Consider the following 27,934-nt stretch of genomic DNA (forward strand, 5'->3'; position numbering starts at 1 on the left):
GCATAAGTTGACACACTTAAAAGAGAGATGGTCTTCCAAGCACAGAGAGTGTATGATTTTCCAGGGGTACCACCTTTGCTCAAAAGAGCATGGAAATTCCCCTGTTTGGAATTTGGAATCTGTCCAGAGTCAGATTACTATCCCTCAGGAAAATCAACCTCATTTCTTATAGCCATACAATGTGGTTAATGATGTTTGCTCTTCCTCTCTTGTAAGCTATTGAGTTATCTTCAAATAGGATGCTTTGCATAGGTAACAATGGGATCATGCCAATTACTGTGTAATTGGAGTTAGAGATAGGCCTGCTTAAAATCAAGAACAATAAACATCCATAGAACTGAGATTGCCAGTGTCCCAGATACTTTCAGGTGTGTTATTCCATCCTTAAAACTACCCTTTGTGACAGGTGGTACTTTCCTCAGGAATACGGGACATTCAGGGATATCCACACATATTCTCGGCCATGGGAGAGTCCAGATGGGCTGTGCAGTCTAAAGTTGCTGATAGCTGTCACTCTTGCTGGGGGTCACCTGGCACATTGCTTGCTGCTACTGGGATGTCCACTCAGGGCACAGCAAACCACTGTAGTTTATTAGCACAGCAACAAGCAGTGCTCACTAAGGGCTATGAAGTTGCTGGCTTTGGCCAAGGTCCCAGCTTGCTTTCTGGGGCTGAGACTAAAGGTGTTCACCTTGACAGGGTTCAGGCCATCTTGAGGCCACTCTCTGCTCCTCCAGGAGTGGAGGGCCCACCTTCTTTCCTTCTCAACTCCTCCTATTTTCTCTTCCTCCCCAGGATGCTCTAACTTCCTCCCAAGCTCTTTTTTTTTTTTTTTTTTTGAGACAGAGTTTTGCTTTGTTGCCCAGGCTGGAGTGCAGTGGTATGATCTCGGCTCACTGCAACCTCTGCCTCCCGGGTTCAAGCAATTCTTGTGCCTCAGCCTCCTGAGTAGCTGGGATTACAGGCGGCCACCACCACGCCTGGTTCTGGTGTTTTGTATTTCAGTAGAGACAGAGTTTCACCATGTTGCCCATGCTGGTCTCAAACTCCCGAGCTCAGGCAATCTGCATTTCTCAGCTTCCCAAAGTGTTAGGATTACAGGCGTGAGCCACTGTGCCTGGCCCCAAGCTCTTGTTTAAGGATGAATCTTATAGGCTGCCTCTTTAGAACCTTGCTTTTTGACTCTTTAAAAACAAACAGACAAACAAACAAAACAAACAAGCACCAAAATGCCAAACTCAGGTTTGGCTTAAAAACGATTGCTATGTGTTTAGCTCAACTGGAAAAACTGAATGAAAAAATGTATAGATCATGTATACAATAAGGTAGATTATCAAACATGTACAGCAGAAGAAGGCTCATTTCAGATCAGAAGTTCTACCTTCAGTGTCACAGTGAGGATGGTAGAAATGAAAACATTTTATTCTTTTATTTTGCGTGTTGCCTATTTTTTTCTAATTTTTAAAATACACATATTGCTTCTTTCTCTATTAATAAAAGATTATTTTAAATGACTACACTAGGCCGGGTGCGGTGGCTCAAGCCTGTAATCCCAGCACTTTGGGAGGCCGAGACGGGCGGATCACGAGGTCAGGAGATCGAGACCATCCTGGCTAACATGGTGAAACCCCGTCTCTACTAAAAAAATACAAAAAAAACTAGCCGGGCGAGGTGGTGGGCGCCTGTAGTCCCAGCTACTGGGGAGGCTGAGGCAGGAGAATGGCGTAAACCCGGGAGGCGGAGCTTGCAGTGAGCTGAGAGCCGGCCACTGCACTCCAGCCCGGGTGACAGAGCGAGACTCCGTCTCAAAAAAAAAAAAAAATAAATAAATAAATAAATGACTACACTAATACAGTTTGTATTGTGATAAAATATACATGACAAAATTTACCATCTTATCAAAAAAAATTTTTTTTTTTTGAGGTGGAGTCTCTTTCTGTCGCCCAAGCTGGAGTGCAGTAGTATGATCTTGGCTCACTGCAATCTCTGCCTCCCAGGTTCAAGCGATTCTTGTGCCTCAGCCTCCCATCCTGAGTAGCTGAGATTACAGGCGTGAGTCACCACGCCCGGCTAATTTTTTGCATTTTTAGTAGAGACGAGGTTTCAGCATGTTGGTCAGACTGGTCTCAGACTCCTGGTCTCAAGCAATCCGCGCACCTCGGCCTCCCAAAGTACTGGGATTACAGGTGTGAGCCACTGTGCCCGGCCCTGTCTTACCAATTTTTAAGAGTACAGTTCAGCAGCATTAAATATATTCACAATGTTGTGCAGCCATCGCCACCATTCATGTCCAGAATTTTTTTTGGTTTGAAAGAGGGTCTCACTTTGTTGCCCAGGCTGGAATGCTGTAGCACAATCACTGCTCACTGCAGCCCCGACCTCCCAGGCTCCAGTGATCCTCCCACCTCAGCCTCCCGAGTAGCTAAGACTGCAGGTGTGCACCACCATGCCTGGCTAATTTTTTTAATTTTTTGTAGAGATGGGCTGGTCTGTGCCCTATGTTGCCTAAGTTGGTCTCAAACTCCTGAACTCAAGTGATCCTCCTGCTTTAGCCTCCCAAAGTGTAGGGATTACAGCTGTGAGCCACAGCACCCGGCCCGGAATTTTTTTCATCTTACAAATCTGAAATTCTGTATACATTAAATGCTAACTCCCCATTCTCCCCACCTCTAGTCCCTGACAACCACCATTCTACTTTCTGTCTCTGTGAATTTGACTAGGTACCTTATATAAGTGGAATCCCACAGTCTTTGCTAAGATGCTATTTTTTGTGTCTGGTTTGTTTTACTTAGCAATAATAATGTCTTTAAGCTTCATCTATGTTATAGCACGTATCAGAATTTCCTTCCTTAAGGCTAAAAAATATTTCATTGGATGGATATACTACATTTTATCCATTCATCCATTGATGGGTACTTGGGTTGCAGACACATTTTGACTATTGTGAATAGTGCTGCTATGATCACAGGTTTAACTAATACAGTTTAAAAAATTTATTTAGGAGATAAAAATAAACAGTATTTAGATTTTGGTTATATTCCTATTACTGATTTTCTTTTTACCTAAGCCTCTGGCTGAAGAAAGGAAGGGCCATGCCTGCTGAATTGGGAAAGAAGAGCAGGGAATGAAGTAAAAGGACAGCCACAGACTAAGGGTTAGTGTTCAGAACATACAAGAATTCTTACAAATCAGTAAGGAAAAGATGTGCCACTCAATAGAAAATGGTCAAAAACTTGAACCAACATTTCATAACAGAGACAATCCAAAATGAAACAATGCTCAACCAAAAAGTAATCAGAGAAATGCAAATTAGAACTACAAGAAGATACAATTATGCACCCACCAGAATGGCTAAATCTGTTTTTCAAAGCTAAACAAAGCAAGAACAACTTACCTACACAGCCAATAGAAGTGAAAAATGGTACAAACCTTTGGAAAATAATTTATTGTTCTCTTGTAAAGTTGAAAATAAATAAACCCCAGGAGCCCGCAGCTTATTTCCTGGTTATATTCTCTGGAAATCTGCATGCACAGATGCACCAGGGTGCAATAATGCTCCTGATAGCATCGCTCATAATAGCCCCAAACCAGAAACAACCGAAAAAGTCATCTGCAACACAATGGATGTATTCATTGTGGTGTATTCATTTGATGGAATACAGAATTACAGCTACACACACCATGGATGAAACTCACAAATATGATGTTCAGTGAAAAAGTTTAGTGAAAAAAGGCAGAGTCAAAAGATTTCATATGATTGCTTCCATCTGTATAAAGTTTAAATTAGGCAAAAAATAATATATTTTTAGGAAAGCATGTGTAGGTGGTGCCATGGTTTGGATGCAGTTTGTTTAGCTCTGCCAAGTCTCATGTTGAAATTTAATCCCCAGTGTTGAAGGTGGGGTCTCGTGGGAGGTGTTTGGATCCCTCATGAATGGCTTGGTGCCATTCTCTTGGGAGTGAGTTCTCACTCTCAGTTCCCGAGAGAACTGGTTGTTGAAAAAAGCCTGGAACCTTCTTCCTCACACTGTCTTGCCTCCTTCTCGCTCACCATGTGAACTGCACACCCTGGCTTCCCTTCCCCTTCTGCCATGAGCGGAAGCAGCTTGAGGTTCCCACCAGAAGCAGATGCTGGTGCCATGCTTCTTGTACAGCCTGCAGAACCATTAGCCAAATATCTTTTCTTTATAAATCACCCAGCCTCAGATATTCCTTTGTAGCAACATAAACAGACGAAGACAGGTGGTCAATATATAATAGGAAGCAAGGTGTCAACGGGAGGAAGAGGGTTTTGAGTGGGGAGGAATGTGTGGGACGGGGGACACTGTCCTATCTTCTGACTTAGGTGGTGGCTACTTTATCATTAAAAATATATGTATTTCAAAATAATTATAAAATTCACAGGAAGATGCAAACACTGTGCATAAATGTCTTGTATACCTGTCAATTCCCCCAATAGTTGGATCACGCATAATGATAGTCCAAATTGACATTGGTCCAATGTATGGATCTAGTTCTGTGTCATTTGATGACACAAACAGTTTTGAGTATCTGCCACCACCCACATGATACAGTACTAGTCTATCACCACAAAGCTCCTCGTATGCGTCTCCTTCATAGTTTCCTCCCTCCAGCCCCTCCCACCGTCCCTAGACCCTGGCAACAACCACTAGTCTATTTTTCTCTTCTGTAATTTTGTCATTGGAAATGTTGTATAAATGGAATTGTATAATGCATGACCTTCTGAGATTGGCTTTGTACAATCAGCAGAATCCGCTTGAGATCGACGCATGCTCTTATCAATAGTTTGTTCCTTTGTGTTGCTGAGTCGCGTTTCACTGTATGGATGCACCTTTTTTGATGGACATTTCAGTTGCTTCCAGTTTTTGCCTATTACAAATAAAGCTACTATGAGTACTTGTGCATAGGTTTCTGTGTGTATACACATTTTTACTTCTTAAATAATTCCCAAGAGTGCAATTGCTGAGTTTTATGGTAAGTGTATGCTTAGTTTTAAAAGACACCAACACACCATTTTCCAAAGTGACTGCACCATTTTACATTTCCACCAGCAATGTATGAGAAGTGCAATTTCTCTGCATCCTTGCCAGCATTTGCTATTGCTGCTATTACACTTTTTCCCCCTGTTCTGATACATGTGTCATGTTAGGTCATCATGGCCTTAATTTGCACTTCCTTAATGGCTGGTGATGTGGAACATTACTGGAGGAGGGGCAGTGTTCTATCTTCTGACTTAGGTAGTGGTTAAACTGTGAATGTTTTGTATTTCACAGTAAAATAGGAAAAGCACTGGCCGGGCGCGGTTGCTCACGCCTGTAATCCCAGCATTTTGGGAGGTCAAGGTGGGCGGATCACTTGAGGTCAGGAGTTCAAGACCAGCGTGGCCAACGTAGTTGAAACCTTATCTCTACTAAAAATATGAAAGTTAGCCAGGCATGGTGGCGGGCGCCTGTAATCCCAGCTACTTGGGAGGCTGAGGCAGGAGAATCGCTTGAATCAGGGAGGCGAATGTTGCAGTGAGCTGAGATCATGCCACTGCACTCCAACCTGGGTGACAGAGACTCCATCTCAAAAAAAAAAAAAAAGAAAAGAAGAGCATTGAGATTCATATTTTGAGATATTATCTCCCTACATCCATTAAAAAAAATAAGGCAACCACGTGTGGGGCACTGAAGTCACCTGGCTAGAGGTAGAGTAGGCAGGCAGTGGACCCCCAGTGAAGCCTGGGCTATTTTCAGCTGCCCACAGCACCTCCGTGTAAAACAGACTTTCATAAAGCAAATGTCCTTCCAAAGCAGTCTGACGTGGAGTTGTTCAAACACCAAAAAAAATAAAATTTATTATGCATATGCATTGCATAGGCGTTTCGTGTGCTGCAAAGTGGAACTTTCATATCAGAGTACATGGATGAGAAATGAGAAACTCACACTGCATTTCCAGGTAGTTGGAAAGGCTTTAAAGAAGAAGGAAATTTAACAACAATTTAAAAGGCTCTTTAGATTGTAACTGAGAAGGACTAGGGATGGGGTAGGGAATTGTTACTTGTTATTATAAGCACTTCTGTACTGTGTCTTCATTTAGAAAAGAAGTCTGCTGGGCACGGTGGCTCACGCCTACAACCCCAGCACTTTGGGAGGCTGAGGTGGGCGGATCACCTGAGGTCAGCAGTTCGAGACCAGCCTGGCCAACACGGTGAAACCCCATCTCTACTAAAAATACAAAAATTAGCTGGGCATTGTGACAAGTGCCTGTAATCCTAGCTACTTGGGATGCTGAGGCAGGAGAATCGCTTGAACCTGGGAGGCAGAGGTTGTAGTGAGCCAAAACTGCACCACTGCACTCTAGCCTGGGTAACAGAGCGAGACTCCATCTGAAAAAAAAAAAAAAGAAAAGAAGAAGTCAGAAAAGATAGTGCAAATTTACATAATGTGTTTTGTGTTAGTTTCCTAGGGCTGCTGTCACAAAGACCCACAAACTGTATGGCTCGAACAACAGAAATGCATTGTCTCATAGTCAACTTGCAGTCATTGAGAAACCCAGGCATTAGAAGTACTGCATTTCTTCCTCCCAGACTCTTGGATCATTGAGAGTGTATTCCAGCCATTTCTGTTCCTGTACATGGTAACATTTTTTCTTTTTCTCTCATCCTCCTCATTCACTGTTTTTGACCTAGGTACTAGTCATTGAAATTAAACAGCACGTTTACAAGCATTTTACATGAGTTAACCCTTTTACTTCAAATAACACAGTAAGCCTATGAAGTAGGAATGAATAGTATCCCCATTTTGCATATGAGGAAACAAAGGCTTGGAGAAGCTGAGTAACTTGCCCCCACATTTAGGGCTAATTAGCAGTGAGCTGAGCTGTAAACGCAGGTTGTCTGTCATAAGAGTCTGTTCCTAGGCACCAGGCTGTACTATTCATCGTGAAATTAAAGCAGTAACAATTGTTATTATTTATTTATTTTTATTTTTTAGACAGAGTCTCACTCTGTTGCCCAGGTTGGAGTGCAGTGGCGCAATCTCAGCTCACTGCAACCCCTGCCTCCTGGATTCAAGCGATTCTCATGCCTCAGCCTCCTGAGCAGCTGGGATTACAGGCATGTGCTGCCAGGCTTGGCTAATTTTTGTATTTTTAGTAGAGTCGTGGTTTTGCCATGTTGGCCAGGCTGGTCTTGAACTCCTGGCCTCAACTGATCTGCCTGCCTTGGCCTTCCAAAGTTCTGGGATTACAGGCATGAGCCATGGATCCCTGAGGTAATTGTTATTTTTTTAATATAACTTTTATTTTAAGTTGCAGTAGCAATTATCATAGGGTTTTATGTAAATATCAACAAAGTTTCTACAGCTCCTTGGCATGTGGTAGGTGAGATATGAATGCTGCTTCTCTTTTTTTCTTCCTTATGTCCCTAATCTTTTTTTTTTTTTTCTGACTTGTTATTTTGTAACACAGACATTATTTGGGAGTCATAAAGATTATAATGTTTGTTCAGAAACTCCATGAACCATTGCAGTTGGCAAGTTATTGGAATTTTTCTCTTGCTAGATTGGTAAATGATCCCAAAGATAAAACTTCCTGAAGAGAATACATGGTTTTTGACAATGCTGTAGTATTTCATAGGATCTTAGGCTAGGCTAGCTCTGAGGTCACACAGAAACATGAGCACAGAGGTGTTAATAGGATTTACTTCCATTTCTGAATTCTGACATGGTTCTGAAGTTTTAAAAATGCGATGAACATAATTTTTCCTCCAATTCTATCTCAGGGCAGTGAGTTTTTTTCAGGTCACATCCAAATTTTGGTAGTGTTAACTCGAGGTCTGTTGGAAATTAATCTGAGAATACCTTCTGGAGATGGAGACTGTTGGATCTGGGATTTGTTTTTTACCTACTTACAAGCTGATAAGTGAGCCTGTGCCTGTTTCACGGATGCTGGCGCTAGACAAAGATTCCTGTGTCAGAGATAAAAGCCTTTATTATTCATGGCAGAGCAGGCAGCATGGGCGTCAGCATATTTGCTTTGGTTTTCTCTGCCTCCGAGTCCTCTGGGGACGATGCAATGTGACCTAGATGAATGCCACCCATGCGGGTCTGAGATGCCACTAAGAAGCACTGAGCTTTGCGACCCCACCACTTTCAGAGCAAGCAGTTGGCAGTCTACTGTTTGTCCTGGGGGAGACACCATCTCATCTCTCAAGGTTACTAGCTGAATAAGCAATCCTGAGAAATGACATGGGGAAAAAGAACAGACAGTAATGATAAAACTTTTTATCAAGGCTGTTTAAGTGGCAAACCAATCATTAGCAGAGATTGGAAAAGCAATGAAGAGACAGCTCCAGCAATCGGGGTAAACGACAGAGCAATCTGCAAGACTGTTTTCTACAGTAACTTGGAAGACAGCAAATGCTACTAATAAACTTTTGGATTTCATTAAGGAAGTCCCCAGGCAGAAAGTTGAAAGTGTCAGCTTGTTGGTCTAAAATACATATATGGAAAGGTAGAGGAAGAGAGAGATGAAGTCAAGAAGTAGCTGTTTCATTTGCAAGTAGAATTCAGAGAAAACAGAAAGGATCCAAATCATTACACATTGTATACATGTATCAAAATATCACACGCACCCCCCACCCTGCAATGTGTACAACTATGACATATTAATAAAAAAAAAAGGATCCAAGATTTGCTGGGTTGGAAGATAAAACTGTTTGATCATCCCTCGTCTCCACAGCTCATAGAAGATTCTCAAAATGAAATGAGACCTGGGGCCAAGTCCCAAATTAAGTGTACAGCTGTGACATCATATTTAAGGTTGCCGAAAGAGTCAAGGCAGCGTCTTCTGAACGCCCTCAGTAGACAGGGAAGCATTGTTGCACTCATCCTGACTTATGACCCAAAGTAGAAAAAGAAGTGTCTAAACAAAAATTATCAATGTGACTTTTGCCACATGAAGATCTGTAGCAAAGTCACAAGAAATCCATGAAAATGTTAAGAGAATTTTCCTGGTAAAAGCACTGCCAGCTTGCACTAAAAGGAACAGACTGTTCAAAATTAAAAAAAAAAAAATGACCTGTGGGCTCCCGACTCTCTATAGGTAGGAGGCAGACTGAGAAAGCTACTCAGTGGCAAAATGGGCCATTTCTTACAGAAATGAAAAGTTGTCTCAGAGGGCTGAGCTAAGGGCCCCTAGTACAGTGTAGAACCAAGAGCCACTCTGAGATATGAGCTGGGTGGTTCCATGCCAAAGGAACAGCAATGAACCCTAATCAAGAATTTTCCCAGGGCCAGGCACAGTGGCCCACACCTGTAATCCCAGCACTTTGGGAGGCAGGCAGATCACTCGAGGTCAGGAGTTCAAGACCAGCCTTGCCAACATGGTGAAACCCTGTCTCTACTAAAAATTCAAGAATTAGCCAGGTGCGGTGGCACACACCTGTAATCCCAGCTACTCAGGAGGCTGAGGCACAAGAATCACTTGAACCGGGGAGGCGGAAGTTACAGTGAGCTGAGATTGTGCCATTGCACTCCAGCCTGGGCGACAAGAGTGAGACTCTATCTCAAAAAACAAAACAACAACAACAACAAAAACAAAAAAAGAACTTTCCCGGCTTCCTGTTTAGGGGGACCTGGCAACATGTGTCCAGCTGTATTTGAGAACTGCCATGGAAAAATGACTTCTATATCCCTCCATCCTTCCCTTTTGAATAGCATTATTTATTGTGGTTATCCTGCTTTACTATGCTATTTCGGGTATGTGTCGGGTGGAAAACTTGCCTTTTTATTTTGTAGGTGTCCAGACTGTGGGGTGCTGCACCTGAGGATAAGTCCTCCAGGAGCCTCACTTGGACCCAATGCAGATGACTAGCCCTGAGCACGATGCCATAATTGATGAGGCACTTATGAGGCCCTCGGTGTTCCTAGGGTGGGGCAAGCATACTGTGCATGCGAGCGGAAAATAAATAATTGTGGTCAGATGAAACACGATGGGAGATTGGAAAAAAAATGGCCGACTTTTTTTGCTGACTTTCTCATCAAGAAGTGGAGTTTTGGGAGCAAAATGGCTGACTTTTTTTGCTGACTTTCTCATTAAGATGTGGAGTTTTGGGAGCTAAATGATGAGAACACATGGACACATAGAGGGGAACAACACACACTGGGGCCTGTTGGAGGGTGGAGGGTGGGAGGAGGGAGAGGATCAGGAAAAATAACTAATGGGTACTAGGTTTAATACCTGGGTGATGAAATAATCTGTAGAACAAACCCTCATGACACAAGTTTACCTATGTAACAAACCTGCACTTGTACCCCTGAACTTAAAATTAAAATTAAAAAGAAAAAAGAAGTGGAGCATATCCCCCATATTCTCTGAATGTGGACTGGCCCTGTGACCGGCTCGGACCTGTGGAATGCAGCTGCAGTGGTGCTGGGTGGCTTCCTGGACGAGGACGGGGCCTCGGGAGATCTTAGTGTCTGCTCTCTTCCTCTTTGTATGCCACGCTAATGTGAAAAGCCCACGCTGACCTGCGGGAGACATGCGGCTCAGTCAAGAGCCAGAACCAACCACCAGACATCATGAGGTCGTTTTATTCCATCTGACCCTATGGAGCTGCAAGATAACTGCAGCTACGTTAGTGACCTCAGCAGAAAACCTGACTGGCATAGCCACCTGCTATGGTTTGAATATTAGTCCCCGCTGAAATTCACGTTGACACAGTCCCCACTGCAACCATATTAAGAGAGTGGGGAATCTGACTGTGGCATTTGAGAAGAGGGACCTTTGGGAAGTAATGAGGATTAGATGAAGTCATGAGGATGGGGAATTCGTGACTTTATAAGAGGAGAAAGAGAGTCCTGAGCTAGCATGCTCAGCCCCTTGCTGCGGGATGTCCTGAACTGCCTTGGGACTCTGCAGAGTCCTCACCAGCAAGAAGGCCTTTACCAGATGCAGCCCTTGACCTGAGGCTTCCCAGCTTCCAGAATGGTAAGAAATGGATTTCTTTTCTTTATGAATTACCCAGTCTCAGGCATTTAGTTATAGCAACAGAAAATGGACTAGGATGCCACCCAGATTGCTGACCTACAGAATCATGAATGACAAAAAAGAGTTGATTTGAGCCACTAAGTTTCAGTGTGGATCGTTGTGGCCCCAAAAGTAACCAATATAAACGCTTTTGACGCAAATTCACCGCAGGCATAAAAATCCTTCCAGAAGAGCCTCCCGAGGACTTTGGAAAACTGAGGTAGTACCACTAAAAGCTGTCCATATAGACATTATATAATAGTTGTGTTCTTAGGTATACGCGATAGAAATTTGTGCATGTACTCACCAAAACACATGTAAAATAAGGTGCACAGCAGCAATTTATAATAATCCCAAACTGGTAGCACCCCAAATTTCCACCAACAGTAGAATAGATAAATCAGTTGTGATATATTTATACAGTAGAATGCTATACAGAAAGAAAATGCACAGATACACCTCACAAACATAATGTTAAGTTAAAAAAAGCCAAACACAAAAGAAAGCATATTGTATGGTGAACAATCAGGATAACGGATATTTTGCAGTGTAGGACTGATGACTAGGAGGTGGCCCACGTAAGCTTCTGGGGGGCTGGTAGTTTTCTATTTCTTGACATTGGTGGAGATTACAAATGTGTGTTCATTTTGTGAGAACTCATTGAGCTGTAAACTTACGATTTATGAAGTTATTTGTATGTATTTTATACTTCAATAAAAACATTTCTTTTTTTAAAAAGAGAATCCCAAGATTAATAAAGGAATTTGAGAAAGGACAAAAATCACGTTTTTTTTTTTAAATGCAAAATCTGGAATTTCCAATTGGTTTATCCCAGTGTCTTCAGGAAGGAACTCACTTTTATTTGTCTTATATTCTCCCTGTTGAAACAATCCCCATTGATCCGATTGCCATTTGATAAACTCTTTTCTCTCTTATACCTGAGTCCTGTTTTTATTTCAGTAATAGTTATCAAGTATGACTAACATCCTTTAATAACTATTATATGTTATGAATTTCAGGAGAAAACACATTTGCCACTGAGGATTTTGGATGATATCATCTTGTAGCCAAAGCAAAAGTTGTGGGAGGAAGCAGCAGAAGATGAAGATGAAATAGGTTGGGGCTGATTACAAAATACCGTGAAGGTATGCAAGATTTCACACTTTATGCAAGAATTAAAAAAGACAACCGTTATATCTGGATTTTACAAAAATCATGAGATAGCTGAGTTTAAAATGGCATAGTAAGAGAGTTCTCCTGCAGTCTCATCTCTAAAAATGCTACCATACAAAAATAAATAAAGAAAACTCCATGTTTGAATAAACGAGGGGACAGCTGTAGTGCAGAAGCACAGTAGATGGGGGAGGGTGGCCAAATTCAGTGACGATGGTAAAACATAGGCTTGATGTCCACAGAAGGTGCCTGGAGTATAGATCTCTCAGAGTGTCAGCAGAGCAAGACAAACAATACGTAATTTGGAACGAAGGGAACCACATAGACCCTCCATGTTTGCTAGAAGCAGTTTGCCAAGTGGAGTGGAGGAAACTGCATCACATGCAGTGCCAAAGTTATCAGTCTGGATTTCCTGGGGGAAAAGTGGACACTGAAAAATCCTCCTGCAACCCAAAACCTCACTCAGGGAACCTAATTGTGATTCTGATACTCCAGAAATTATTCCCCGGCCCGTCTTCCATGATATTTCTGCAATTATTTGATATAAAAAGAACTGAATAATTCAACAATGACCACTAAGAAAAATTAGACATGTGTAACTTGTAACCTGCAACAAATTGTAGCAACTAGTAATGTGAACCATACAATGATACTATAATTTAAAAAGTGGGGAAAGGAGGAACACGAATGCTGGCTGAAAAAACAGGCTCAGAAAAATGTTACCGCAAAGCAAGTGAATGTTGCGGCCAAAGAGCCCCATTCAAAACCTAAAAAGGAAAAAGAAGTAATGTTTGATTCAATTGTGTCTATAAAACAAGAGCTTAAAGAAGAAATATAGGAAATTCAGGAAAAATATAGCAGTGCAACATAAGGAGATGAAACATAAACTAACAGACTAAAAGGAAGAAGAAAAAATACATATTCACTATTACAGGAATAAAAGCGTCATTAAAAGTAGCTCAAAGGAGCATATAGATGGCATATTGAGAAAAGCAAACAAAATGTAATGTAAATGGGCACACTTAAGGAGGATTAGAGAGAAACTGATCTATGAAAGACAAAAGATGTTTAATATATGCATAAGAGGTGTACATGACAAAGATAAAAATAATGGAACAGAAAAAAATTGGAAGATATTTAAATGTTAAGGCTGGGCACGGAGTAATCCCAGCACTTTGGGAGGCTGAGGTGGGCAGATCACTTGAGGCCAGGAGTTGGAGACCAGCCTGATCAACATGGTGAAACCCTGTCTCTAGTTTAAAAGAAAAAAGAAAAAAAAATTAGCCAAGTGTGGTGACACATGCCTGTAATCCCAGATACTCTGGTGGCTGAAGCAGTAGAGTTACTTGAACCTGGGAGATGGAAGCTGCAGTGAGCTGAGATCACACCACAGTACTCCAGCCTGGGCAACAGAGTCTGTCTCAAAAAACAAAAAGATATTTAAATGTTTAATAAACATTTCCAGGAGTAAAAGGAAATTTGAATGTGCAGTTGTCCCAGAAAATTAGAAAAAAAATTCCATATATTTATTTAGTAGAAATAGAAGACATGAATCTGCAGTTTGAAGGGACGCAACTTATTGAAAAAATTGATACAGACTAATCAAGAGCAGTAACATCTGGTAAAGTTACCAGTCTACAAAGATGAAGCCAGAGACCTTGGCATTTTGGTGGGGAGGAAATGCTTGAGCCACCTCTAAGGGGGAAACGTGAGGCTGGCCTCTGACTCTTCAGGAAACATTCAATGTTAGAAAACAATGGAGTTTTGCTCACAAAGTTTAGAGAAAGAGAGTGTGACAAACATTTTTTGAAAACCGAGCTAAAATTTTCCAATATAAAGGCAACATACAATTTTTTTTTTTTAAATACAGAGTCTCACTCTGTTACCCAGACTAGATTGCAGTGGTGTGATCTCAGCTTACTGCAACCTCTGCCTCCCAGGTTCCTGTGATTGTTGTGCCTTAGTCTTGCGAGTAACTGGGATTATAGGCGCATGCCACCACGCCCAGCTAATTTTTGTGTTTTTGGTAGAGAAGGGGTTTCATCTTGTTGTCCAGGCTGGTCTTTAACTCCTGGCCCCAAGCTATCCATCCGCCTCAGCCTCCCAAAGTGCTGAGATTACAGGCGTGAGTCGCTGCACCTGGCCCCCATACAACTATTTTTTAGTCACCCAGGATGCAAGTACTATAGCTTTTTTTTTTTTTTTTTGAGATGGAGTCTTGTTCTGTTTCCCAGGCTGGAGTGCAGTGGCATGATCTCAGCTCACCACAACCTCCGCCTCCCAGATTCAAGCTATTCTCCTGCTTCAGCCTCCCGAGTAGCTGGGACTACAGAAGCGTGCCACCATACCTGGCTAATTTTTGTATTTTTGTAGACATGGGGTTTCCCATGTCTACAAAATGTACATACTGTTGGCCAGGCTGGTCCCGAACTCCTGACCTAGTGATCCACCTGTCTTGGCCTCCCAAAGTGCTGGGATTACAGGCGTGAGCCACTGCGCCCAGCCTAAGGACTATAGCTTCTGTGAGCCCTTCTTAAAGAAACTACTATAGACAAACTTCAGCCAAATAAAAGCTCAATGAAAAAATTGCAGTATAACATCAATTCTACTTGTAGGATTCAGACCAAAACAGATCTCATGTTATGGTTGAAGATGAAAAGTTAAATCTGTAAATTCTGATGATGTAGAAGTGATGTAGCTATTAAAATTTTGGAGGGTGAGGTAGTGAGAAGGTATGAGATGACCTAAGTACTATGATTTCTTTAATAGTTAGAGATTGAGATATAAGAAACATTGAAATCTGGTATAAAAATAATAGGTGGCAAATATATTTAAGGATAAAAGTAAATATTAAGACAATAAACAAAAATCAGATAATATGCGAATGTGGAAACAAAGAAAATATACTAACATTATTGTTCATAATGGGAGTAATTCATACTGTCTAAAAATAGACGATTAAGTATTAAACAATTATAACTATCAAAAACTTTGTAACAATAAACACCTCTAAGATGGAGAACTGGGTACCTGGGAAGACAGGAGAAACGTATTTTTCTTTTGTTTTGAGACAGAGTCTTGCTCTATCATCCAGGCTGGAGCGCAGTGGTGTGATCTCAGTTCACTGCAGCCTTGACCTCCAGGGCTCAGGCAATCCTCCCACTTCAGCCTCCCGAGTAGCTGGGACTACAGGGCTCATGCCACCACTCCTGGCTAATTTTTTATTTTTTGTAGAGACGAGGTCTCGCTATGTTGTCCAGGCTGGTCTCGAACTCCTGAGCTTAAGTGATCCTCCTGCCTCAGCCTTCTAAAGTGCTGGGATTACAGGTGTGAGCCTCCATGCCCAGCCAAGACATATTTTTCAATGTATATTCTTATACCTTTTAAAATTTGTACCATGTTCATATATTAGCTACTAAAACAATAGAAAAACACAAAATAACAAAAAAGGTGAAATTATAAATGTAAACAGAACAAAGCCACCAGATTTTCCGATTATCATAAAAAACACACCAGGCCAAGTGTGGTAGTTCATGCTTGTAACGCTAGCGCTTTGGCAGGCTGAGGTGGGAGGATCGCTTGAGGCCAGGAGTTCAAGACCAGTCTGGGCATCATAATGAGACCCTATCTCTACAAATATAAAAAAATTAGCCAGGTGTGGTTGTGCCCACCAGTAGTCCTAGCTACTTGGGAGGCTGAGGTGGGAGGATTCCTTGAGCCCAGGAGTTTGAGGCTGTAGTGAGCTATGATCACTCCAGTGTACTCAAACCTGGGTAACAGAGCAGACCCTGTATCAAAAGCAAGATAAAACAAAACGAAACAGCACACACACCAAAACTATAAAGAAATCACAGCCTATAGAAAGTATTTTTTAACGCAACAAAAATATTAAAAGCATAACAAAATAGGATGACAGAACTAAGATCAAACGTACCTCCCGTGTTTATATAGGAGGGTTAATCTCACCTGATAACAATGAAAAGACTGATGAAAAGACTATGTAAGACCCAACTATCTGTTGTATACAAGAAACATCTGAAACAAAGTGGAGCAGAAAAGTTGGGAATACAAAGATGAGCAATGGCATTAACTTAATATCAATTATTAAAAGGCTACACCCTTGGCCGGGTGCGGTGGCTCACGCCTGTAATCTCAACACTAACACTGGAGGCCAAGGCAGGCAGATCACTTGAGGTCAGGAGTTCTAGACCAGCCTGGCCAACACGACAAAACCCCACCTCTACTAAAATACAAAAATCAGCCAGGCGTGGTGGCATGCCTCTAATCCTAGCTATGTGGGAGGCTGAGGCAGGAGAATTGATTGAACCCAGAGGCAGAGGTTGCAGTGAACCAAGACTGCACTACTGTACTCTAGCCTGGGTGACAGAGTAAGACTCTGTCTCAAAAAAAAAAAAAAAGTTAAAGGCCACACCCATGGAATATTGTTATCAGGTGAGACTTCCCGAGTAGCTGGGATTACAGGCCACCACACCTGGCTAAATTTTGTGTTTTCAGTAGAGAGGGGTTTTCACCATGTTGGCCAGGCTGGTCTGGAACTCCTAACCTCAAGTGATCCACCCGCCTCAGCCTCCCAAAGTGTTGGGATTACAGGCGTGAGCCACTGCGCCCGGCCTTAATTTAGATCTTTTCAATTAGGAAAGAGTTGGAATTTTCTGGTATGCGTATTGGTCATTTGTAACTCTTACTTTCTTAATTGTTATTCAATGACTTTGACTATTTTTCTTCAAATCCATTATATTGTAAAAAAAAAAAAAAATGTAAGTATTGAATGTCAGTGAACTTTTCAAGCATCAAGAAGTATGCAGGACTGGGTGCAGTGGCTCACGCCTGTAATCTCAGCCCTTTGGGAGGTTGAGGTGAGCGGATCACCTGAACTCAGGAGTTTGAGGCAAGCCTGTACAAAACAGTGAAATCTCGTCTCTACCAAAAATACAAAAACCAGCTGGGTGTGGAGGTGTGCACCTGTGGTCCCAGCTATTTGGGAGGCTGAGCTGGGAAGATCACTTGAGCCGAGAGGTTGAGGCTGTAGTGAGCCGTGATTGCACCAGTATAGTCCAGCCTGGGTGACAGAGTAAGACCCTGACTAAAAAAAAATAAATAAAAATAAAAAATAAATAAAATAAAATAAAATAAAAGACGTACCTAGATTTTGTTTAATTATCGTTTCAACTTTGGAAGGGCATAGTGACCTGAAAAAAACTGCACAAGCTTGCCATTCAGATTTTCTTTCCTAAAGAGATGCTGACAAGTATTAAATAGCAAAGAACAGATGTGATTCCCTTCAGGCTCCATGTGCCTAATCAGGAAATTGTAAATCATCTAGGAAAAGGCAAGGGAAAAAGGCTGCTCTGCATCTTTCTCCCCTTGCTGCCTTTTGTACCATTTCTGCTACAAGAGTGAGGGTCAAATTGTCTTGATAACTGAATCTAGGCACAGCAGGAAAGCAAGAAGCAGAGTTAAGTCATGATAGAAAACCTTTCATACTCCCCTATACTGTCTTTATTGAATGCACGAAAACACGAGTAAATGCATCTTTTAAGGGTGCAGAAAACTTAGGTTGCTGGGTTTCAGTTTAGTCAAAGTATAGTTGCGCAGCCAGGAGTGACCTTTAGAGAATAACGTTGGTAGGAAGGCTTCTACAGCAGCTTGTTGAATGGACTTATGTTCTTAGCCTCACTTATTTTTAATTATTACATTATTACATTTTATTGTAGGTATTTAATAAGTTCTTGATAAATACAGATTAATGATCAATATCATTGCCATTTTACAATTCTCATTAACAATATATTTGAGATTATTCATGATTCTTTTCACTTTATTGATAAGGAAGTGGTGCCCAGAGACTCGTCAAAGTTCATACAGTTAGCAATGAGATTAACCAGGCCTAGAACCAGAGACTTGAAATCCATGCCTTTCTCTCAATGCTGTATACAACCGTCATTTCCACTAGATTACTGCCTTGCTTCCTAATAATTATGTTAAGCTCGAATTCTTCAGTCTGCTGTTAAATGTTCTCCAGAATTCGGGTTAACCTTATCTTCCAGTCTTTTTGTTTTTTGAGACAGTCTCACTCTGTTGCCCAGGCTGGAGTGCAGTGGCGCACTGCAACCTCCGCCTCCCAGGTTCAAACGATTTTCCTGCCTCAGCCTCTCAAGTAGCTGGGTCTGCAGGCACATGCCACCATGCCTGGCTAATTTTCAGTTTTTCAGTAGAGACAGGGTTTCGCCATGTTGGCCAGGCTGTTCTCAAACTCTTGACCTCAAGTGATCTGCCCACCTTGGCCTCCCAAGGGTTGGGATTTCAGGCATGAGCCACTGCACCCAGCCTGAATGTTCTTGTATATGGCTTTTTGTGGATATATATTTCTTGGGAGGATTCCTAGGAGTGAAAATACTGGACTTCATGCTCATTAAAATTCCTAGACAGAGAAACCTTGAATTCTGCGCAATTGCGGCACTTACCTAGCTCAGAACTACTTTACGAGATTATGATGGAATTCTGAACTCTCCTTGTATTTTTTTTTTTACAAGAAAATTAATCACTATTAAATTATCAGGATATCATTAACATGTACCTAGTATATACTCTGGGCACCTTGCATCATACGTCATCTCCTATGCTGTTATTTACCAGCTATTCAATCTTGGGCAAATTACTTAGACTTCCCGATCGTCAGTTTCCTTATATGGAAAATAAGGATTAAAAAGAGCACCTACTTTGGAGAGTTTTTGTGAGAATTAAATGAAATAGTGCATATAAAGTCCTTATTAAATTGTCTGATACATGCAAGTCCTCAAAATATTAACTCATAATAATCATTATATGACATCTTACAACAACCCAATGAGAATTACTACTAATTTTCAGAAGCAATAAACAATTTGTTTTATTATGGTTACAGAATGAAGAGTGGGATGCAAATTTAGGTCTACTTTGGCGCCTAAATTTGGCACCAGGCTGGGCACGGTGGCTCACGCCTGTAATCCCAGCACTTTGGGAGGCCGAGGCAGGCGGATCACCTGAGCTCAGGAGTTCGAGACCAGCCTGGCCAACATGGTGAAACCCTGCCTCTATCAAAAATACAAAAACTAGCCAGGCATGGTGGTGCATGCCTATAATCCCGGCTACTCGTGAGGCTGAGGCATGGGAATCACTTGAACCCGGGAGCTAGAGGTTGCAGTGAGCCAAAATCATGGCACTGTACTCCAACCTGGGTGACACAGCAAGACTTTGTCTCAAGAAAAAAAAAAAAAAAGGCACCAAAGCCTGAGCCTGTTCCACTATATCATTTTGATGAGATAGATTTTTTCCACAGAGCATGTCATTTAATCTTTTTTTTTTTTTTTTTTTTTCCTGAGACAGGGTCTGGCTCTGTCAGGCTGGAGTGCAGTGGCACATTCTTGGCTCACTGCCACCTCTGCCTCCTGGGTTCAAGTGATCCTCCCACTTCAGCCTCCCCAGCAGCTAGGACTACAGGTGTGTGCCACCATGCCTGGCTAATTTTTGTATTTTTTGTAGAGACGGGGTTTCACCATGTTGCCCAGGCTGGTCTCAAACCCCTAGACTCAAGTGATCTACCTGCCTCAGCCTCCCAATGTTCTGGAATTACAGGCATGAACGACCATGCCTGGCCTCATTTCATCTTCACAGCAATTCTGTGAATGCTTTCTGCCAATTTGAAAAGAACAAGAAGGCTTTGATGGAAAGAAAATCATCAACTAGAAAAAAAAGTGGTATGAGACAACGACTCAGAGAAACTTGGAATATGATTTCGTTTGCTGTGGTTTTTCTCAAACAAAACACAGATACCCAGAAGTCTTTTCGGGCTTTCCCGGGTTCCATGGGGTTAGTCTGCCAGTAAAGGTAGGATTGAGGTGGATTTTTTTTTTTAACTTTTCTAAAAATTTACCAGTAGATTTCAGTTCTCTCTTCTTTCTTCTCTTTCTAGTGCAACTGGTCCGCTATTTTAATCACAGCAGGATTACAAATGGCACACTCAGAGAGTGTGGGAGATTTTAATAAAGGAATTATTTATACAAGGGTGGGCAGAGTGAAGGCAAACCCACAAGGCAGAGTAAAGGACCATGGGGATGAAGAGTGGGAAGGTGTTCCCACCCCTGCATCTGCAGATAGATGCCTTGGAAGGGCATGGCTGTGGGTGTACTATGGAGAAAATAGTTCTGTCTATAGGAGAGGACTGCCCAACAGTGTGTCCCTTGGTGGAGGGACTCGAGATGTTTGTGTTGTCCTGGCAGAGTGGAAAACAGGGAACCCCGACCTCCCTCTTTCTCAGGTCTGTGAAGGGTGTGCAGGTGATGGTGACACACACTGCATGTGACTAGTGCAGTCAGATATTTCAATGCACATTTTACAGATGTGGAAGTAGACTCAGAGAGTCTTAATAACTTGCCCAAGGTCGTAGAGCTAGGAAGTGAAAGAATTGAGAGTTCGTTGTGGGTTCAGGTCAGTGCTTCTTAACACTGGCTGAATATAAGTATCACCTGGTATATATCACATCAGTATTTTGAGAAAATACTGAAGTCTGAGCCCCATGCTTCGAGATCCTGATGTAATTGGTCTGGCTTGGGGCCCAGGCAGTGTATTAAAAGCTCCCCAGATGATTCTAATGTGCAGCAGGGATTGAAAACCATGGTTTGGTTGAACTCCAAAATGTGTGCTGTATTTACTGTAATATGAGCGGCTATGGGCGTAGGGCTAGTGACAGAGAAGTCACTGAACTGAGGAAACCCACTGTCTTATGCTAAGAATACCATCATAATATGGTGAAACCAGGGAGTGCCCTGAGATGCTGGAGGCAGTTGGAGGAGTGAGGGGAGACTCCTCAGAGGAGCTAAAGCTTATACTGAGCTGGGTGGCAGTGACAGTAACAATACTTACTTAGTGTGGTTTTCATAGGCAAGCCATTACTCCAAGTACTTATTAGTAGTAGCTAATTTTATTCTTATTCACCACCCTATGAATAGGTGCTATATTGTCAGTAATTTATGATCTATTTGTTCAATTAATATTTTATTAATGTTTTGTCCATTTTACAGATAAGGGTGCTAAGACAGAGGTTAAGTGTTAAACACACTTAACCTGAGACGGGGTAATTTATAAAGAAAAGAGGTTTAATTGATTTACAGTTCCACCTGGCTGGGGAGGCCTCACAATCATGGCGGAAGGCAGAGGAGGAGCAAAGTCATGTCTTCCATGGCGTCAGGTAAGAGAGAGAGCATGTGCAGGGGAACTCCCTTTTATAAAACCGTCAGATCTCATGAGATCTGTTCACTATCATGAGAACAGCATGGGAACGACCTGCCCCGGTAATTCAATCGCCTCCCATCGCGTTTCTCCCACAACACGTGGGAATTATGGGAGCTACAATTCAAGATGATTTGGGTGGGGACAGAGCCAACCCATATCAAATGTCTTGCTTGAGGTCACACACAGATATAGGTGGGTTTAAACACAAGCATTTTGACTTGAGAGGCCATCTGTGTTAACACTATTAACGTAGGTGAGGCTGGGGGTCGGGAAGAAGAGGAAAGATGGAGGGTAGAGAACGTGGTGTTCTAGGCAGAACCTAAAGCAGGTGAAAGATGGAAGCAGTCAGACATAGACAGCATTTAGTGGATCTTTGCTGGAGCGTGGGGGGTGGGGGGGACAGGGGGCAGGAGTAGTGCATTTCCCAGAATGGGGTTGCATCATGTGCCTTATTCTAAAGGCAATAAGCAGCCAGAAGAGAGTGACTTGGTCAGATGATCTGCTGGTACCATTTACAGTGGGGATCATTGCAGAAAACCTGTGTACACCAAGACCAGCAGCAGCAAGGGGTTCTGGGGAGGCATCTGTGCTCTTCAGGGTGGGTCACTGACAGACCCTGGCACTTGTGTGACATTTAGAATATACCCAATGCCAGAGAACCTCGGCAGCAGCCCAGAGGGAGCCCCAGCCATGAGGTGAAAGCTCTGGCCTAAGGATCAGCCCTCCTCCTGGTTCTGTGGCACCAGGATTCTCTATGCAGCCATAAAAAAGGATGAGTTCGTGTCCTTTGTAGGGACATGGATGCAATTGGAAACTATCATTCTCAGCAAACTATCGCAAGAAAAGAAAACCAAACACCGCATGTTCTCATTCATAGGTGGGAATTGAACAATGAGATCACTTGGACTCTGGAAGGGGAACATCACACACCGGGGCCTATTATGGGGAGAGGAGAGGGGGGAGGGATTGCATTGGGAATTATACCTGATGTAAATGACGAATTGATGGGTGCTGACGAGTTGATGGGTGCAGCACACCAACATGGCACAAGTATACGTATGTAACAAACCTGCACGTTGTGCACATGTACCCTAGAACTTAAAGTATAATAAAAAAAAAAATAAAGAAAAAAAATTCTGTGAAAAGTAGGAAGAGATCCTCTCTCATGTTGAGAGTGGGTGAGGCAACTCACAGTGCAGTGGGTTTAACTGACTTAGAAAAAGGAAGAAATGTGAAGTTTCTCATATTTGAATACTGAAGAATAAAAGTCTCATTTTGCCACTGAAAGGAGATGTATATTAGTCCATTTTCACACTGGTATAAAGAACTTCCCCAAAGTGGGTAATTTATAAAGGAAAGAGGTCTAACTGACTCACAGATCCGCATGGCTGGGGAGGCCTCCAAGAACTTACAATCATGGTGGAAGGCAAAGGGGAAGCAAGACACCTTCTTCACAAGGTGGCAGGAAGACGTGCCGAGTGATGGGGAAGAGACCCTTATAAAGGCATCAGATCTCGTGAGAACTCACTATCATGAGAACAGCCTGCGGGAAACCACCCCCATGATTCAATTACCTTCATCTGGTCTCTCCTTCAACATGTGGGGATTATGGAGATTATAATTCAAGATGAGATTTTGGGTGGGGACATGGCCGAATTATATCAAGAAGGAAACATTTAAAAAAAAAATAGAGGCCGGGCGCGGTGGCTCAAGCCTGTAATCCCAGCACTTTGGGAGGCAGAGACGGGCGGATCACGAGGTCAGGAGATCGAGACCATCCTGGCTAATACAGTGAAACCCTGTCTCTACTTAAAAATACAAAAAAAGCTAGCCAGGCAACGAGGCGGGCGCCCGTACTCCCAGCTACTTGGGAGGCTGAGGCAGGAGAATGGCGTAAACCCGGGAGGCGGAGCTTGCAGTGAGCTGAGATCTGGCCACTGCACTCCAGCCTGGGTGGCAGAGCGAGACTCTGTCTCAAAAAAAAAAAAAAAAAAAAAATAGAGATGGGGTCTCACTGTGTTGCCCAGGCTGGCCCTGAACTCCTGGCTTCAAGCAATCCTCCTGCCTCGGCTTCCCAAAGTGCTGGGATTACAGGTGTGAGCCACTGCACCCTTTTTTTTTTTTTTTTTCAGAGCCTGGAGGAAAGGATTTGAGGGTAGGATTGATGGGATGAATTTTCCAGTGGAGGACAGACTTGGAGGTTGAAATCTCAGCACAAAGAAATTTAGGATCTGGCAGCAATGTGGTTGAGGTAAGGGAAAAGGAATATGAAGTCAGATTGATGACATCAATATCAACTGAAACTGTGTAGGTAAATTCTAAGTTTTGCAAAAATCCTCATCAGGAGGAAGAAAATGGCAACAATCCATCCCCACCCCGCTTCCTCTACATTATCTTCCCCTCAAGTATCAGCAGATTATACCTGACAATTGCTTGGTGGTAAATGTGTAATAACATTTATTTATTTATTTCTAGTCTTCACAGCCAATGAGACTGGTTTTGATCTAGGCTTCCTAGCTTAATGAAATCAATGAATTAAAAGCTTAAATCTGTACTTTGGTTTAAACTTCTTCTTTCTTAGCTCACAGGGTATCTCAGTCCTTGGACCTCACCCCAGGGATAGAGAGATTTTTTTTCTTTTAAATGAATTGATTGGATGTAGGTTTAAGGACTGTGTGAACAGACCTTTTCACATAAAATAATAAAAGTGATATTGACCCTGGCTCTGAGACTGGAGCCTTGTGGCTTTGCTGAGGAGTATTAAGAAGAGCAGACTGCAAGGGCCTGAGGCCGCAGAAACTACTTAAGAATTGTAAGTGGCCTATTTTACCCACAAAAACAACCAGGGAAACATTTTAATCTTCTTCTTGAGTCCAAAATAGAGATCTGATTTTATCTCCTCAAGGCAGAATAATTTCATATGGCCATAAATAAGCAAAAGGGCTTTCCTTTTGCTCCAACTAATTGCTGTAGAATAGCTGAGCTTTTTCCTACATGGATAGAAAGGTAGAAAGAACAGTATAAAAAGCACCAGTTTCTTACCACCTGGAATTAATGTAGGATATTTTTGCCACATGTATCTTTTTATTTTTATAATGAAAGGAAGTATTATGGAGAAAACTTAAGTCAGGACCTTCCCCTCAAGTATCAGCGGATTATACCTGACAATTGCTTGGTGGTAAACATGTAATTACATTTGTTTATTTATTTCTAGTCTTCACAGCCAATGAGACTGGTTTCGATCTAGGCCTCCTAGCTTAATGAAATCAACGAATTAAAAGCTTAAATCTGTACTTTGGTTTAAACTTCTTCTTTCTCAGCTCACAGGGTATCTCAGTCCTTGGACCTCTCCCCAGGGATAGAGAGATTTTTTTTCTTTTAAATGAATTGATTGGATGTAGGCCCCTAGGCCACAAACCGGTACCTATTAGGAATGGGGGGCCACACAGCAGGAGGTGAGTGGCAGGCAAGTCAGCTTTATTACCTCCTGAGCTCCACCTCCTGTCAGATCAGCGGTGGCATTAGATTCTCATAGGAGTGCAAAGCCTATTGTGAACTGTGTGTGCGAGGGATCTAGGTTGCGCACTCCGTATGAGAATCTAATGCCTGATGAGCTGAAGTGGAACAATTTCATCCTCAAACCATTCCCCTCATCCATGGAAAAATTGTCTTCCATGTAACTGGTCTCTGGTGCCAAAAAGATTAGGGACCCCTGCCTTAAGCAACATTTGACCTTGTGTCTCATTTGTCTCAGTCATGTTCCCACCACCACCACCACCACCACCATGAGTTTTGTAGGTATCCTTTCAATTAATTCTATAATTTCTTTTCATATGCATCTATATAGGTTGTGAGTATTCTTTTTTTCTTTTCTTTTTTTTTTTGAGATGGAATCTCACTGTTGCACAGGTTGGAGTGAAGTGGCACAATCTCAGCTCACTGCAGCCTCTGCCTCCCGGGTTCAGGAGATTCTCCTGCCTCAGCCTCCCGAGCATCTGGGACTACAGGCGTCTGCCACCATGTCTGGCTGATTTTTGTAGAGACAGGGGTTCACCATGTTGGGCAGGCTGGTGTCGAACTCCTGACCTCAGGTAATCCACCTGCCTCGGCCTCCCAAAGTGCTGGGATTACAGGCGTGAACCACTATGCCCAGCCCAGGCTGTGAGTATTCTTAATCCAAAAATCTGAAATCCAAAGTGCTGCAAAGTCCAAAACTTTTCGAGTGTTGACATGACACTCAAAGGAAATGCTTGTTAAAGCATTTCAGGTTTTGAATTTTGGGGTTAAAGATGCCTAATAGTTAAGTATAATATTCCAGAATTCTAAATATTTAAAAACCTGAAAAAGTCTGAAATTCTAAACACTTCCGGTCCCAAGTGTAAGGAATGCTCAACTGGTATGTATGTATGTTTATGTGTGTGTGTGTGTATTTACATAAATATAAATATAAATATGCAAAACCAGTAGGTAATATTGTTTTGTGAATGGATTGTTGCTTTCAGTGTACATAAATAGTGTCATGCAAGACATATTCATCTACATGTTGATTTTTCCACTCGACATTAGTTTTCAAACATAGTATGTTCATACAAATAGATTTAGTTCATTGCTTTTAACAGCTTTATAGTCAACATACCGTATTTTATTCAGTTTCCATCTTTAACAGCCTCATTATTATAAATAATACTGCAATAAACATCCTTATATATGTTTTCTTGTGCAAATGCATGGTGGCTTCTGTATGTTATACACTGGAAATGGAATGGCTAGGCTGTAGTATGTGGACATTTTCCATTTTTTTAAGCACCTATTGATATGATCTGGCTCTGTGTCCCCACCCAAATCTCATCTTGAATTGTAATTCAAATAGTAATTCCCACATGTTGGGGGAGGGACCTCGTGGGAGGTGATTGAATCATAGAGGCAGTTCCGTCATGCTGTTCTCATGATGGTGAGTGAGTTCTCGTGAAATGTGATGGTTTTGTGAGGGGCTTCTCCCCTCTTCTCTCTGCACTTCTCTCATTCTTCTCCTTCCTGCTGCCATGTGAAAAGGACATGTTTGCTTCCCCTTCTGCCATGATTGTAAGTTTCCTGAGGCCTCCCCAGCCATGCTGAACTGTGAGTCAATTAAACCTCTTTCCTTTATAAATTACCTAGTCTTGAGTATATCTTTATTAGTACCATGAGAACGGACTAATATACCCACCAATGTTTCTATCCCAATTTACTCTTCTTCCAGAGGTATCTTAGACTGTCAGTGACCCATTTCCCTCCATACACGTAATCTGGAATCATCTAAACTCAAACTGTCTACAGTCTTCCCATCAAGCTCATAATAAAACACGAACTTGTACACTGGTCAACAAGCTCTACAGCCAGGCCCTTTTCCTCACTCCAACTTTAGCCTCACCTCTAAATGCTCATGATGCTTCAGCTATGCTGATTTTCTTTCTTTCTCTCTTTCTTTCTCTCTCTCTCTTTCTTTCTTTCTTTCTCTTTCTTTCTCTCTTTCTTTCTTTCTCTTTCTTTCTCTCTCTCTTTCCTTCCTTCCTTCTTCCTTCCTTCCTTCCTTTCCTTTCCTTTCTTTTCTTTCCTTTCTTTCTTCTTTCTTTTCTTCTTCTTTTTTTTGACAGGGTCGCACTCGCTCTGTCACCCAGCTGGAGTACATTGGCATGAGTATGGCCCACTGCAGCCTCCACTTCCTGATTACGGCACACTGCAGCCTCCACTTCACTGCAGCCTCTACCATCCTCCCACTTCAGCCTCCTGAATAGCTGAGACTACAGACACCACGCCTGGCTAGTTTTTTTGTATTTTTAATAGAGACAGTGTTTTGCCATGTTTCCAAGGCTGTTTTTGAACTCCTGGACTCTGGCAATCCTCCTGCCTCAGTCTCCCAACATGCTGGGATTTCATGTGTGAGCCACCACGGCCAGCCTGAGCTGGTTTTCTTGATGTTTCTTGACATCTCAAGTTTGTTCTGACATCAGAGTTTTTGCACTTGCTCTTTCTTTAGACTGGAATAGTCTGGTCAGATTTTTCTCATGTCTTGCTCCATTGTTTCAGGTATTCTCTAAAACAGTTCCCTAGTAGGGCTCTTTCCTTGGACCACCCTACCTAAGACACCTACCTCTCCTTTCAGAGCGATTCTACCATTCAGCATCCTCCTTACTGCATTTAATTTTTTATTTATAGCACTTCTCACTATCTGACATTATATTATATATATATTTTTGTTTATTGTCCCCTTCACTAAAGCATGACCCCTGTGAAGGCAGACACCTGGCCTCTTTGGTTCATTGCTGTGTTTACTACCCTGCCTCTTTTCTGGTAGAGCCAGGATAGTAAGTGCTTAATAAATATTGAATGAACAAACATAATTCTGGAAAAGCAGGGATGGAGGGGTGACTTGTAGGTATTAGAGGGATGGTAAACA

The sequence above is a fragment of the Trachypithecus francoisi genome, unplaced genomic scaffold (genome assembly GCF_009764315.1).
Source record: "Trachypithecus francoisi isolate TF-2019V2 unplaced genomic scaffold, Tfra_2.0 Lachesis_group18, whole genome shotgun sequence".
Lineage (NCBI taxonomy): Eukaryota > Metazoa > Chordata > Mammalia > Primates > Cercopithecidae > Trachypithecus > Trachypithecus francoisi.